This window comes from Lepidochelys kempii, chromosome 1 (assembly GCF_965140285.1).
Source record: "Lepidochelys kempii isolate rLepKem1 chromosome 1, rLepKem1.hap1, whole genome shotgun sequence".
Taxonomy (NCBI): domain Eukaryota; kingdom Metazoa; phylum Chordata; order Testudines; family Cheloniidae; genus Lepidochelys; species Lepidochelys kempii.
In genome coordinates, this window is record NC_136380.1 from 258,723,750 (window position 1) to 258,735,549 (window position 11,800).

An 11,800-nucleotide genomic window follows, 5' to 3' on the forward strand; every position below is an offset into this window, starting at 1 on the left:
GCCCCATTGTACAGAAGTGAAAAGAAACAGACAAAGAGAGGTGAAGTGACTTGCTTGGTCGTTGACCTAAGATTGAACAGCAATTCAGTGACAAAGCTGGTAATAGTATCCAGATCTCTTGAGTGTTGTAACAGGTGTGATCATACGTACTACTAGGCAGCCACTTCTCTGGGAAAGGTGTGATTCAGTATTTCTGAGGGGGACTGGGAACTACGTGGTTCTAATGGTATCATGAAATAAAGCATGATCCAATGAATCGGGCACTGGACTGGGACTCAGGAGATCTGGATTCTATTCCTGTTTCTGCCAATGACTTGCTGTGTGACCTTGCACATGTCATTTTACCCCTCTGTTTCCCATTTTCCTGTCTATTTGACTGTAAACTCTTTGGAGTTGTTAAGTGGTGTGTCTTCTTATGTATTTCTACAGTGCCCAGCCAGGAAAACACCCTAGTCGCAGATGGGGTCTCTCTTTGTAACATTAATATAAATAACTACAACAACACAATTAGCCCCACTGGTCCTACTGGGGTTACTCTCAAGTTAAAAAAAAAATCAAGTACATTGTTAAACTTCATTAAACGTGATCAGTTATTTTAACCTAAGAACTGAAAGGAATTTGAGTGGTGAGATTTTAATAAGAAAATGCTTTCCCAAGTAGAAAAGATTCCTCTCATGGGGCCATAGTTTCAGCTGGAGAGCATTGAAATCCATGGAGCTATGCAGTTTATATCAGTTGAGCATTTCACCTTTAGATTCTAGGGGTGAAATCTTGGACTCATTTAAGTCAATGGTAAAACGCCCATTGATTTTAGTAGGATCAGGATTTCACTCTAGTTATTTCTGAGATGAGAGGAGATTCTGGTCAGAAGTGTGGAGCATCTGCTCATTCTGGTTAACTTGGAAACCAAATCACTTCTCTTACACCCAGGACAGAAAACTCATTCTTAACCTCTACTTATTGTCACACATTTACTGCAGCAGTGTGAATGGCTACACCTTCAAGTGTTTTGATCAGTATGGTTACCAGGTTCAAGTAACTGCAAGAAAGACATTATACACTCAGGAAGGGAGAGGTAATTATCATCAAGTCCTTGTTCCTGGTCAGAGAGGAATTTTCAGATCAAAGACTCTTTCTTCTTTGCTTTGTGTCACAAAGTCAGATTTGGTGTCAGAGTCTTCTAGTTCTTCAGAAGTTGGTCAATGGCTGGAAGAAATGACATATGATGCAACAAGCTACTGTAGTCTACAAAATCAAAGAATTCTTTCAATTACTGAACCCTCTCTGCAGAGGTAGATAACTCATTGAAACATCTGTTAAATCCTTCTGCATCCTAGAGAAGAACCTTGTATGAAAACTTGACAATTGCCATTCTACACATGAAAGTTGCAGTAATTTTGCATACAGCTGTGCTGACTGGCTTTCAACACATTTCTCTCCATAGGTCACTGCTGCACTGTCAGCAGCAGACACCATTGTATTAACCAGTTTCAAAGACGTCTCTCCCAGTTTTACACTGACTCTGTGGAGAGATGGCATCTGCACTTTCATCTGTATTATCAATCCAGATTTTTTTCACAATCACTGTATCTTTTGGAAAATACCTCCCTGTTAAAGGGAACCATTTTAAATTACCTTTATTTGACATGCCTTGCAAGTGAAAATGGGTTGCTCTCTAGCTATTAAAGACCACATCAGAAGTATTGAAAATCATTTGCCACAATGTTCTCACACATTGTGTACCCCCAGTGAATTTCCTTATTGATTTTGGATTCCACAGATGCTTTGGTGAAAGTGCAGTCCATTGATAAATAACTGTGGTAGCAAAACACTAAATGGTGGAAATATGCAGCTTGAGCTGCTGCTATTTTGTCCTCTTTTGTGGAATCTTCAATAGAGATGTAGTTAGCAATATTTTCTTTTGTTTTTATTTAATGGCAGTTGACTGCTTATGTTTATCTGATTTCACGGGGGAGGGGGGTGGGTTAATTAGAAAAGCTCTCCACTCCCAACCAACAAAAATACTCCTAGACATGCCAATACCATCACACCGAGTTATCCATTATTTGAATTCTGATTCCAACATCCACTGCTCTCTGCACATGCTAACAATCCCTGCTACCGTCTTCTTCTGGGACAGCAACATGAAAAATGTTAGGTCACTTTTCCATTTTCTTGAGCTTCCAGCGATCCCTCATACAAATATCTTCTACAACTTAATAAAGACTGAACCCCAATCAATGGAATGATACAGCAGGTTTTCAAAGTAATTTCCACCGAAACCCATTTAATTTCTAAAGCATATTATTTAATTTCAATAGACTGTCCTGTGACAGTGCTAAAAATATAACCTGAATCACTTTCTTCTAACACTGAACAGGAAAGTGCATTAGAAATAAGGAAAGCAGCATTATCCCTACAGCTACTCTGCCTCTGTTCTTCACTGTCCAGCTTCTGTCTAGAGCCTTCCTTAGCCCCTTCTTGCTTGTTATAGATTTAAAGAAACAGTACACATACCCACATGTAAAACCCGATCGTTTTTAACCCTACTCAATGCTATATAGCATGTTTTCATAATGGAGTGCAGCTGGGAAACCTGACCACCAAGTGCTTGTGTTGAGCAGAAAGAGGCCAGTCCCAGTTCTGCCATAGTCACTCTTTAGTGGAAGGAGAAGGGCAAGGGTGGAACCAGCTTAAGGATGGGCTCAAGCACCACCTCTTCCCTTATTCCAATGAGGAGCAGCAAGGAGGTTAGAGGTGGGAGCCTGCTTCCTTGAGCTCTCAGCAGCCATGCTTGCATGCTCTCCAGTTGTATTGAGGTTAAACTCTTCAGTGTTACCTGTACTGTGTGAGAGAACAGGGCAGAATATGGCCAACTGGCCAAATCCGCCCAGATTAATCTGTCACTGACTGTGACACAGTCAGACCAGACAGCTGCAGCAGGGTCTGGGAAACAGGTGTTAGCCCTAGAATGCTAACGGCCCTTTTTCCTACAAGCTAGGAAGGAGTTACTTCAGGTCAGTTAGGGACACCTGAGTCCAATTAAGAGCTGCCTGAAACCTGTTAAAATTGCTGGGGGCAGGGAAACAAACTGCTGCAAGGCTAGAGACAGAAGGGAGATAGGCTTCTCCAGTATGAGACTGCACCCTTCCCCCCATAGGGGAGACACCCAAAACCCAGTAGCTGTTTAGGGGAAGGACTGATACACTGGGACCAGTGACAGAATAATACCTGCCTCAGGGAGAGGGCCAGGGAAAGGTATTCCCTTTTTGTTTTGGTGCTTTATAGACTTTTTCCCCTTTGTTTGGCAGAGGAACACTTCTCAGACCTGCCCCAAAGCCTACCGGGAAGGCTCTGAGAAAGAAACCCCGAAAAGGGAAGACAGACATGCTCCAGAGTGGGGGCTGACTTACCCCAGGCCCTGTCCCTGCCAGAGGAGGGAGCGCTAAGCCTGGCAAGGCAGACAGGGTGCCTTGCCACATGACCTACTTGGAAGTATATTTTACTGCATGCAGAAACATGATGTACCTGATATTAATTTCCTTATATTTTAAAGGAGTAGGAAGTGATAGAAGTAACTTCTCCTGCACAAGGGATATTTTAGCATCCCACCAAGATCAGTCAGGGACAAGGGACATTGCCCTAAAATTTGACAATGGCAGTCCTGCAAAATTTGCGATGGCTGGCAACTCTAGTCTGTATATAATACAGGGACATCATTCCTTCAACTAACTGGCGTAGCTAAGACAGACATAGGGAAGACTTGTGTTGTGTAGCTGAACTTGTTTCACTTATTAGACCAGTACTTCCCAAACTTCTAAAACCTGCCCCTCCTTCAGGAAACAGAAAACCCTCCTCCACTCTGCAATCCTGACACCTATTGTTAAAAAGCCCACATCTTAATTTAGACACTTTCTGTGCCGCTGCAGCTAATCTTTTGTTCTCCCAGTCCGTACACATGTTTTGGAAAAGGCTAATGTACAGCTTTGATACTACTACTTTCTTACATGCTTTGCTGAACAGGGTGAAATGTGATTTCAATCAAGAAGTGGAAAATCTTGACTTAAATAATGGATTTTAATCAACTTTTCCATTTGTACTTCAATTATTTTCTAAAGAAAGGTGCATTCTCATTGGTTGCTATAACCATCAAAACATTGATTTACAACTAAATAGAGCCTTTACACTAGAGTTAGTACATCTTTTTGCTATTTAGGAGCGTACACTATATACATTTATTTAAGCAATTTTATAGCTTAATATTTTCAGATTCTTAATTGTACATTTTTAGTATGCTAGAAAATGGCGAATGATACATAATTCTTTGCTCATGATTTGTGTCAAGCTGCATTATGAGTAACTAGAATGTAATTAAACACAATAGTATATAACATGGATTTTTATTAAATAAAACAACCTTGTATGTTTTGGATACATAAACTTCTCTGATCAAAGCAGATTCACATTATCAACTAAATGATTTATTAAGGCAACAGAGGTATTAACTGTAGACTGTGAATTAAACTGATTATTTCAGGTCAGCCTGGGAAAATTTTCAAATATCCTTAAGTGAAAGTGACTGACTGGAGCTTACGTTCCTACTCGCGCCTGAGGCTACAGCTACACTAGAGTTTACAGCAGCGCAGCTGCATCACTGTAAGCTCTCTAAAGTAGCTGCTCTAAGACACGAGAGAGAGTTCTCCCATCAGCTTATCTACTCCAGCTCTCAGAGTGGCGGTATGCTTATTCACACCCCTGAGTGACATAAATTATGCCAATATAAGCTGCAGTGTAGACATAACCTTAGTCTCTTGAAAACAAGACAAGACTAGGTTATTTAGGCTGTCCTTAAGACTTTTAAAACTAATAGATCCTATCCCTTCCCTCTTCCATTTCTATACATAGATTAGAAGACAGAGACAAGTTTTCCTGCTTTTTCAACTCCCAACTGAACTTCTCAACTTTGAATGATTTATTACAAATGTAAAAAATATTCTTTGTGCCTGCAGAAGAGGCTACTGGTGTTGAAAGCTGGTTTAGCACTTCACCACACAGGTTCCAGGTGCTTAGCTAGTGACTTCCACAAGTTCAGTGGTGTGACTTTCTTTAAAATATCAGCAAACAAGTACTAATTGAATGGTTCACTTCCAGCCCGGAAATTTATTATGGTTGTGTTGACTGATGCATGATTATTAGTCATAGCAGCAGCATTTTCAGCAGTTAGACATCTTCCTTGGTACTTTGGGTTGAGAACATGACAAGAAAATGAGGTAGAGTAAATGCTTGATCCATCTGATTCTTTACTGCCTGCAATTTAACTTTGTTGCTGGGTATTTTTCTTCAATGTCTCTTGACGTTCTTTCCAAATTTCAACAGCACCAGCAATATAGCAGCAATTTTTAGGTAGTTTGTCCAAGGCTATGGAACGAGGTTTCAGTATATCTTCTTCATTTCTCTTTAGTCCAGTGTTGACTATTTTATCATTTATTAGCACAGTAAAACATGGCAGGTAGTCCATAAGAATAGTGCAAAAATAAATGTACTAACCAGCTGATCCAGATTGTTCAGACATGTCAACATCATCCTCTTCAAAGTCATTTACCTTCTGAGGAGCACTTTTCATGTTTCATTTTGACAGCCAGGCTTTGTCTCTCTTTGCTGCATGGTTTACAGTAGTTGGCACAAGTTCCTTTTTTACCCAGAGGTACAGGAATTTCTTGAAAATATTCCCAGATAGGGTCTTTAAGACCTGCAGCCATGGCAGGTTTTTTTTTTTTTCCAGAGCCCCAGTGTTGAAATCAACACCAGAGACTGCCCTTTGAAGAATACTGATCCCTTCTTCACACAGTGTCCTGCGTTGATTCCAGCATTGCTTTCTGGTTGCACACACTGCTCCTTCTCCCTTGTTCCATAACTCCCCACCCCTACACCTAGGAAAAACAACAACTATCCAACACTTCTGCTCCTGTAACCCACCTGCCATTTGCACTGCAGTATGTTGTTTGTTTAGAGGGAGGGAGAGAGTTAAGATACAAAAAGAGAAATCCATTAATTTCTCGTCTGTGTACACATGCAAGGAGACAGAGCGAGGCCATTTACTTGAAGTGCTGAGAAGCAAGGGCTGGTAGATACTGGGCAGATCAGTTTTTTCCGTGAGCTGCAGAGTAAATTTCCACGATGGTGGAGTCATAAATATTCATAATTTGAGAACTGAGCCAAACCAAGCTCAAGCAGGGAGAAGCTATAAAACAGGAGTATGAGACCACCCAGGAGGCTCAGTGGATGATCCTGATGAATATATCTGTTCCCAAACTTTTTTCCACCAAGGACCCCATTGCCATCTAAGTGTCCTAGAGCCCTTGTATTTTCTGTACATAAACTTCATGTTGTTCTAGGGTCTATACACTTCACTTTATTTGTAGTTCTTCCCCTCCTAAATGAAGGTATTACTTTCCTACCTTGTAGAAGTGTTGTAAGTCTTGACATATGTGGCAGAAAAAGTACTTCTAAACCCTCACAGGGAGGGTGTAGTCCTGAATGGGCAAGTACTGGTACTAAGAGAACACTCCCACCAGTGTGGGAACACCCCCATAAGCGTGACCTCTCATCACGGTGTGTGAGGTCATGCTGTGTGGAGGATGTCATTTTGAGAACAAAATGGGTGTCCATCATAAAGCAAAAGTGCAGGAAAGCTGTTCCAGCGTGTTCCAGTCCTGGCTTAAGGGATGGACCCCAGCACAAAGGTCTGGGGACCCCACTTTGGAAACCACTGAGATACATGATAGTGTCTCCTGGAGTCCATTGCTGGGTCCCAATGCCTGTGATGACTTTGCCAGTTTCTTGCACTCAGTAGCACAGGCTCTGGGTGTCACAGAGTGTAGGGGAGTCCGGTCCCTGCACCCCTCTTCCTGGGATTCACTCTCAGCCAGCCAGTAAAATGGAAGGTTTATTGGACAACAGGAACGCAGCCTAAAACAGAGCTTGTGGGTACAACCATAGAATATCAGGGTTGGAAGGGACCTCAGGAGATTATCTAGTCCAACCCCCTGCTCAAAGCAGGACCAATCCCCAAGTTTTGCCTTAGATCCCTAAATGGCCCCCTCAAGGATTGAACTCTCAACCCTGAGTGTAGCAGGCCAATGCTCAAACCACTGAGTCAAGTCCTTCTGGGTTTTGTCCCTTTCCTGGGCCAGGAGTTCACCTGATTCCTTTATTCTCCAACCCTTTAGCTATTACCTTGCAGGGGGGAAGGGCCCAGACCATCAGTTGCCAGGAGACAGCGTTGGCCATTTATGTACACTGGCCCTTTGCTCTGCAACAATTACACCCCCTTATCCCACCACCTAGAGACTTAAGAAATGCATAGGGGAAACTGAGGCACCCCACAGTATTCAGAGGAAACATTAACAGTCCCACTTCGTCACACTGGGTAACCCACAGAATCAAGTCCTTAATACAGTACATGACATGACCTACTGTGCCATAGTTACAAAGCTTGACCTCAAAAGTTAGAAATCAGGGGGAAAACATCTTTCTTTACATAGAAAAGCAGCCTTTAACGCTACATTTTTTAGTAGAGGCTCATGGATTCAGCATATTTTTTTATTGAAAAGTTTTGTGATAGGTTTTGTATAAATTTGGATTTCATTTTAAACAGGTTTATTTTTCATATTCATTTTTATAATTTAAATGAAATAAAAAAATCTGATTAAAATTTTTTTTTAATCATCAATTTTTATTCACCCTGCAGTGAAATAGTCATCAATGTTGAAACTAACAGTATAATCACTTGCATCCAAGTTAGCAACATTGAAATGGATAGACCAGTTCACACTTCAAAGCTGTTGTTTCAGGATCTCTGAAAACATCTCTGCACCGGTTACCCTTGTATCACACTTTGAAGATTTTCTTTGCAAATGTAACAGCTAGAGCAGAGGTTCTCAAACTGTGATCCACGAGCGTGCCTGGGCAGCTGCACACGAGAGAATGAAGGGCCACCCACCAAATTAGTGGAGTTGTGCAGGCATGGCTCCACTAATTAGGTGCCTGGACCCTGGAGAAGACACACATGTAAGGTGAGGTGGTGGCCTTGGGGGGGGGCGGGGGGGAATAGGCAGTAGGTGGGAGGAGGCAGTGGGGTGAAAAGAGGGGGTGGGAGGAATTTGAGACATGCAGGGCGGTGGTGGCCAGAGAAGGAGGTGACTTTCCCCAGCTCCAGGGCTGCAGTTGCCAGGGAGAGATGGCCCTCCTTCCCAGCCTAAGCTCTGTGGCAGGGGAGAGACCCCCACTTCCCAGCCCAAGCTTGGGGGCTGCCATGGCAGGGGAGAGCGGGCACATCCATCACATTAGAAAGGTAACACTACTGATATTAAAATGAGGTGTGCTTTTATTTGTAGAACAAACAAAGTTTATCATTAAGGTTTTTTTATATATTTGTGTATATATGTGTGTGTGTGTGTATATATATATATATATATATACACACACACACACACACACACACACACACACATATATACACAGCACATTTATCCAAAGCGCTTTGCAATAGTTAGCTAACAGTACAAACCACATTCGGAAATATTAAGTGGTCCGTTGAGACCCTCAGCAATTTTCAAGTGGTCCATAGGAGGGGGGAAAAAAAAAGTTTGAGAACCACTGAGCTCAAGACTTACTCTTTTTTTAAAATGAAAGTTGAGATTCTAGAGACCTGTCTGTACCCTCCTGCCACAGCAGACAGTCCTTTGTACAACGCACATTTTGGGAAAACACTGCATTAGACTAAGAGCACAAAATGTTCCTAGAATAAGACAGTAAGGCCCAGATTGCCAATAGTATTTAGGTGACTAACTTCCATTAATTTCAGTGGCACTTAGGATCATAAATACCTTTGAGGAGCTAGGCTTAAATGTCCATCTAACTTTCAACATAACCTCAAGCAAATATTCTGGGTCTCATTAGCCTGATCAGGTGTTACGAATTACACCTAGTAGGACATGCATACAACTGCTGCGAATTATACCCTGTAGGACACGTACACAAATGCTGCGAATTACACCTGATAGAACTGGTTTCAGAGTAACAGCCGTGTTAGTCTGTATTCGCAAAAAGAAAAGGAGTACTTGTGGCACCTTAGAGACTAACCAATTTATTAGAGCATAAGCTTTCGTGAGCTACAGCTCACTTCATCAGATGCATATCGTGGAAACTGCAGCAGACTTTATATATACACAGAGAATATGAACCAATACCTCCTCCCACCCCACTGTCCTGCTGGTAATAGCTTATCTAAAGTGATCATCAGGTGGGCCATTTCCAGCACAAATCCAGGTTTTCTCACCCTCCACCCCCCCCCCACAAATTCACTCTCCTGCTGGTGATAGCCCATCCAAAGTGACAACTCTTTACACAATGTGCATGACAATCAAGTTGGGCTATTTCCTGCACAAATCCAGGTTCTCACATCCCCCCCACCCTCTCACATACACACACAAACTCACTCTCCTGCTGGTAATAGCAGACATGAAGGTCGCTATCTTAAAACAAAAAAACTTCAAATCCAGACTCCAGCGAGAAACTGCTGAATTGGAATTCATTTGCAAATTGGATACTATTAATTTAGGCTTAAATAGAGACTTGGAGTGGCTAAGTCATTATGCAAGGTAGCCTGTTTCCTCTTGTTTTTTCCTACCCCCCCCCCCCGCCAGATGTTCTGGTTTAACTTGGATTTAAACTTGAAGAGTGGTCAGTTTGGATGAGCTATTACCAGCAGGAGAGTGAGTTTGTGTGTGTATGGGGGTGGGGGGGATGTGAGAAAACCTGGATTTGTGCAGGAAATAGCCCAACTTGATTGTCATGCACATTGTGTAAAGAGTTGTCACTTTGGATGGGCTATCACCACCAGGAGAGTGAATTTGTGTGGGGGGGGTGGAGGGTGAGAAAACCTGGATTTGTGCTGGAAATGGCCCACCTGATGATCACTTTAGATAAGCTATTACCAGCAGGACAGTGGGGTGGGAGGAGTTATTGGTTCATATTCTCTGTGTATATATAAAGTCTGCTGCAGTTTCCACGATATGCATCTGATGAAGTGAGCTGTAGCTCACGAAAGCTTATGCTCTAATAAATTGGTTAGTCTCTAAGGTGCCACAAGTACTCCTTTTCTACCTGATAGAACATGCACACCAATGCTACGAATTACACCTGATAGGACACACACAGTTTGAATCTAGGCTGAGGCACAGAAACAAAGTCCACAACTGCAGAGTTCCCAAAAGACACTAAGTTTATTACGCTCGAGCGTGGTGCCCCCCTGCTAGCCGGGGGGGGGACGGACCCTGAATACAGATTATACAAAGGTTATATACTTTTTAGCAAAGCATGTTGCCCTCGTGCATCAGAAACCTTAGCCAATAAACAAACCCTTGTCTTATCTACCACCTATCCCTGCTTGGTGCATTCCTCGTGCTATACCAGTATGTTAATTACACAGCATGGTCCTAAAGCCATGCATCAGTAACTTTTATTATCAGAATGGAGGCCTCACATCAAGGCCAAGAGACAAGGAGTTAGAGACTGACAAAAACCAGATACTGGGAATCAAGGCAGGCTGGAGACAAGGAGGAGGATTTTCACAGGGATTCAGTATCTAAGGATCACTCCTCCTGGTGTATGATGTGCTGGCATTTAAACAATGGTGAGCCCCAAACCAAAAGGGAGTCACATGTGCTAACTTTTCCTTAACACAGGTCTACTTTGGTAAGTGACCAAAACTCATAGCACCATAAAATGTATCCAATGGAGGAATGCTGTAGTCTACCTTCAGTGTAGAACAGGGTTCAACAAAATATAGAAAAAGGAGGATTTACCTTCTCCCAGAGGGGAGTTTTGGAAATGTATCTTTTCCTGAGTTTTGTTGAAGATCAGTTTATATCATCGTCATGAGTAAAGCATTCCACCTGAAAGTTTACCAAGGACCAGCAAACCCACATGGCCATGACGGCTTTGGCAATCCAATAGGAAACTATGTCAACAAGAAAATACCAATGATTTCAGCAAAAGCAGTGGAGTGGGAGGAAACCCAAACCACCACCAACAGCAACCCAGCAAAACAGTCTACTGTGCACGCCCCCCCCCCCATAGACCCGGACTGAGATTCAGGCCAAAGATTTTACATACGCCAAGCTACCGCCTTAGGGAGATTGTCTATTTTAGACATTTCTGATGAGGCTGAGGGTGGATCCTGGTCGAGGGGAGGGGCTGATTCTTCTGTTGAGATGTTTTTGGATGGCTCGGCCAACCTCCATCTTTGCTATTTAACATTCGGCATTTCCATGGTTCTCATCAATGTGGGAGCCGAGAGCCTTGTAACCTAGCTTCACAAGCAGGCCTGGGGAGGCGGGGAACCATCGTCCCACGGTCGCCCAGGGCTGACGGAGTGACTCGCCCCCGGTTGCACGGCCCGCGGCACAGCTGGGAAAGGAGCCCAGGGCTGCCCAGGCCCAGGCCAGAGCCGGCGCCACCCTTCCTCCCGCCATAGCAGAGGACGAGACTCGCCCCGTGCAGCCCGGGGGCCAGACGGGCGCGCGCTGGCGTTAGCCGGTCGCCCGACGGCTTCTAGCCGGGCTGGGGGCCGCGCGCCGCGCCCCGCCCCGCCCCGCTGCAGGGGCCCAGGCAGGGGACGGGACGGGACGCGGGGAGTCGGCAGAGGCGCCCAAGCGGCCCCGCTGTGGCAAGGGAGCCGGAGCCCCGGCCTAACCGTCCCTTCCTCCGCCTCGCCTCAGTGCCTCCCCCAACGTGG

The 11,800-nt window shown here is 43.8% G+C and overlaps 1 long non-coding RNA gene across 2 annotated transcripts in view; it reads right to left on the minus strand.

Moving 5' to 3' along the window:
• The window catches only part of LOC140903977 (uncharacterized), a 28,274-nt gene extending 16,487 nt beyond the window's left edge, over positions 1-11,787 (minus strand). The window contains exon 1 of one of the 2 annotated variants that reach the window (XR_013635079.1): positions 11,179-11,787. This is a non-coding gene — a long non-coding RNA (uncharacterized LOC140903977). Of the gene's footprint in view, positions 1-10,868; positions 11,124-11,178 lie in introns of those variants that run through there. The other variant, XR_012156400.2, reaches the window with a different exon arrangement.
• Positions 11,788-11,800: the final 13 nt, after the last annotated feature.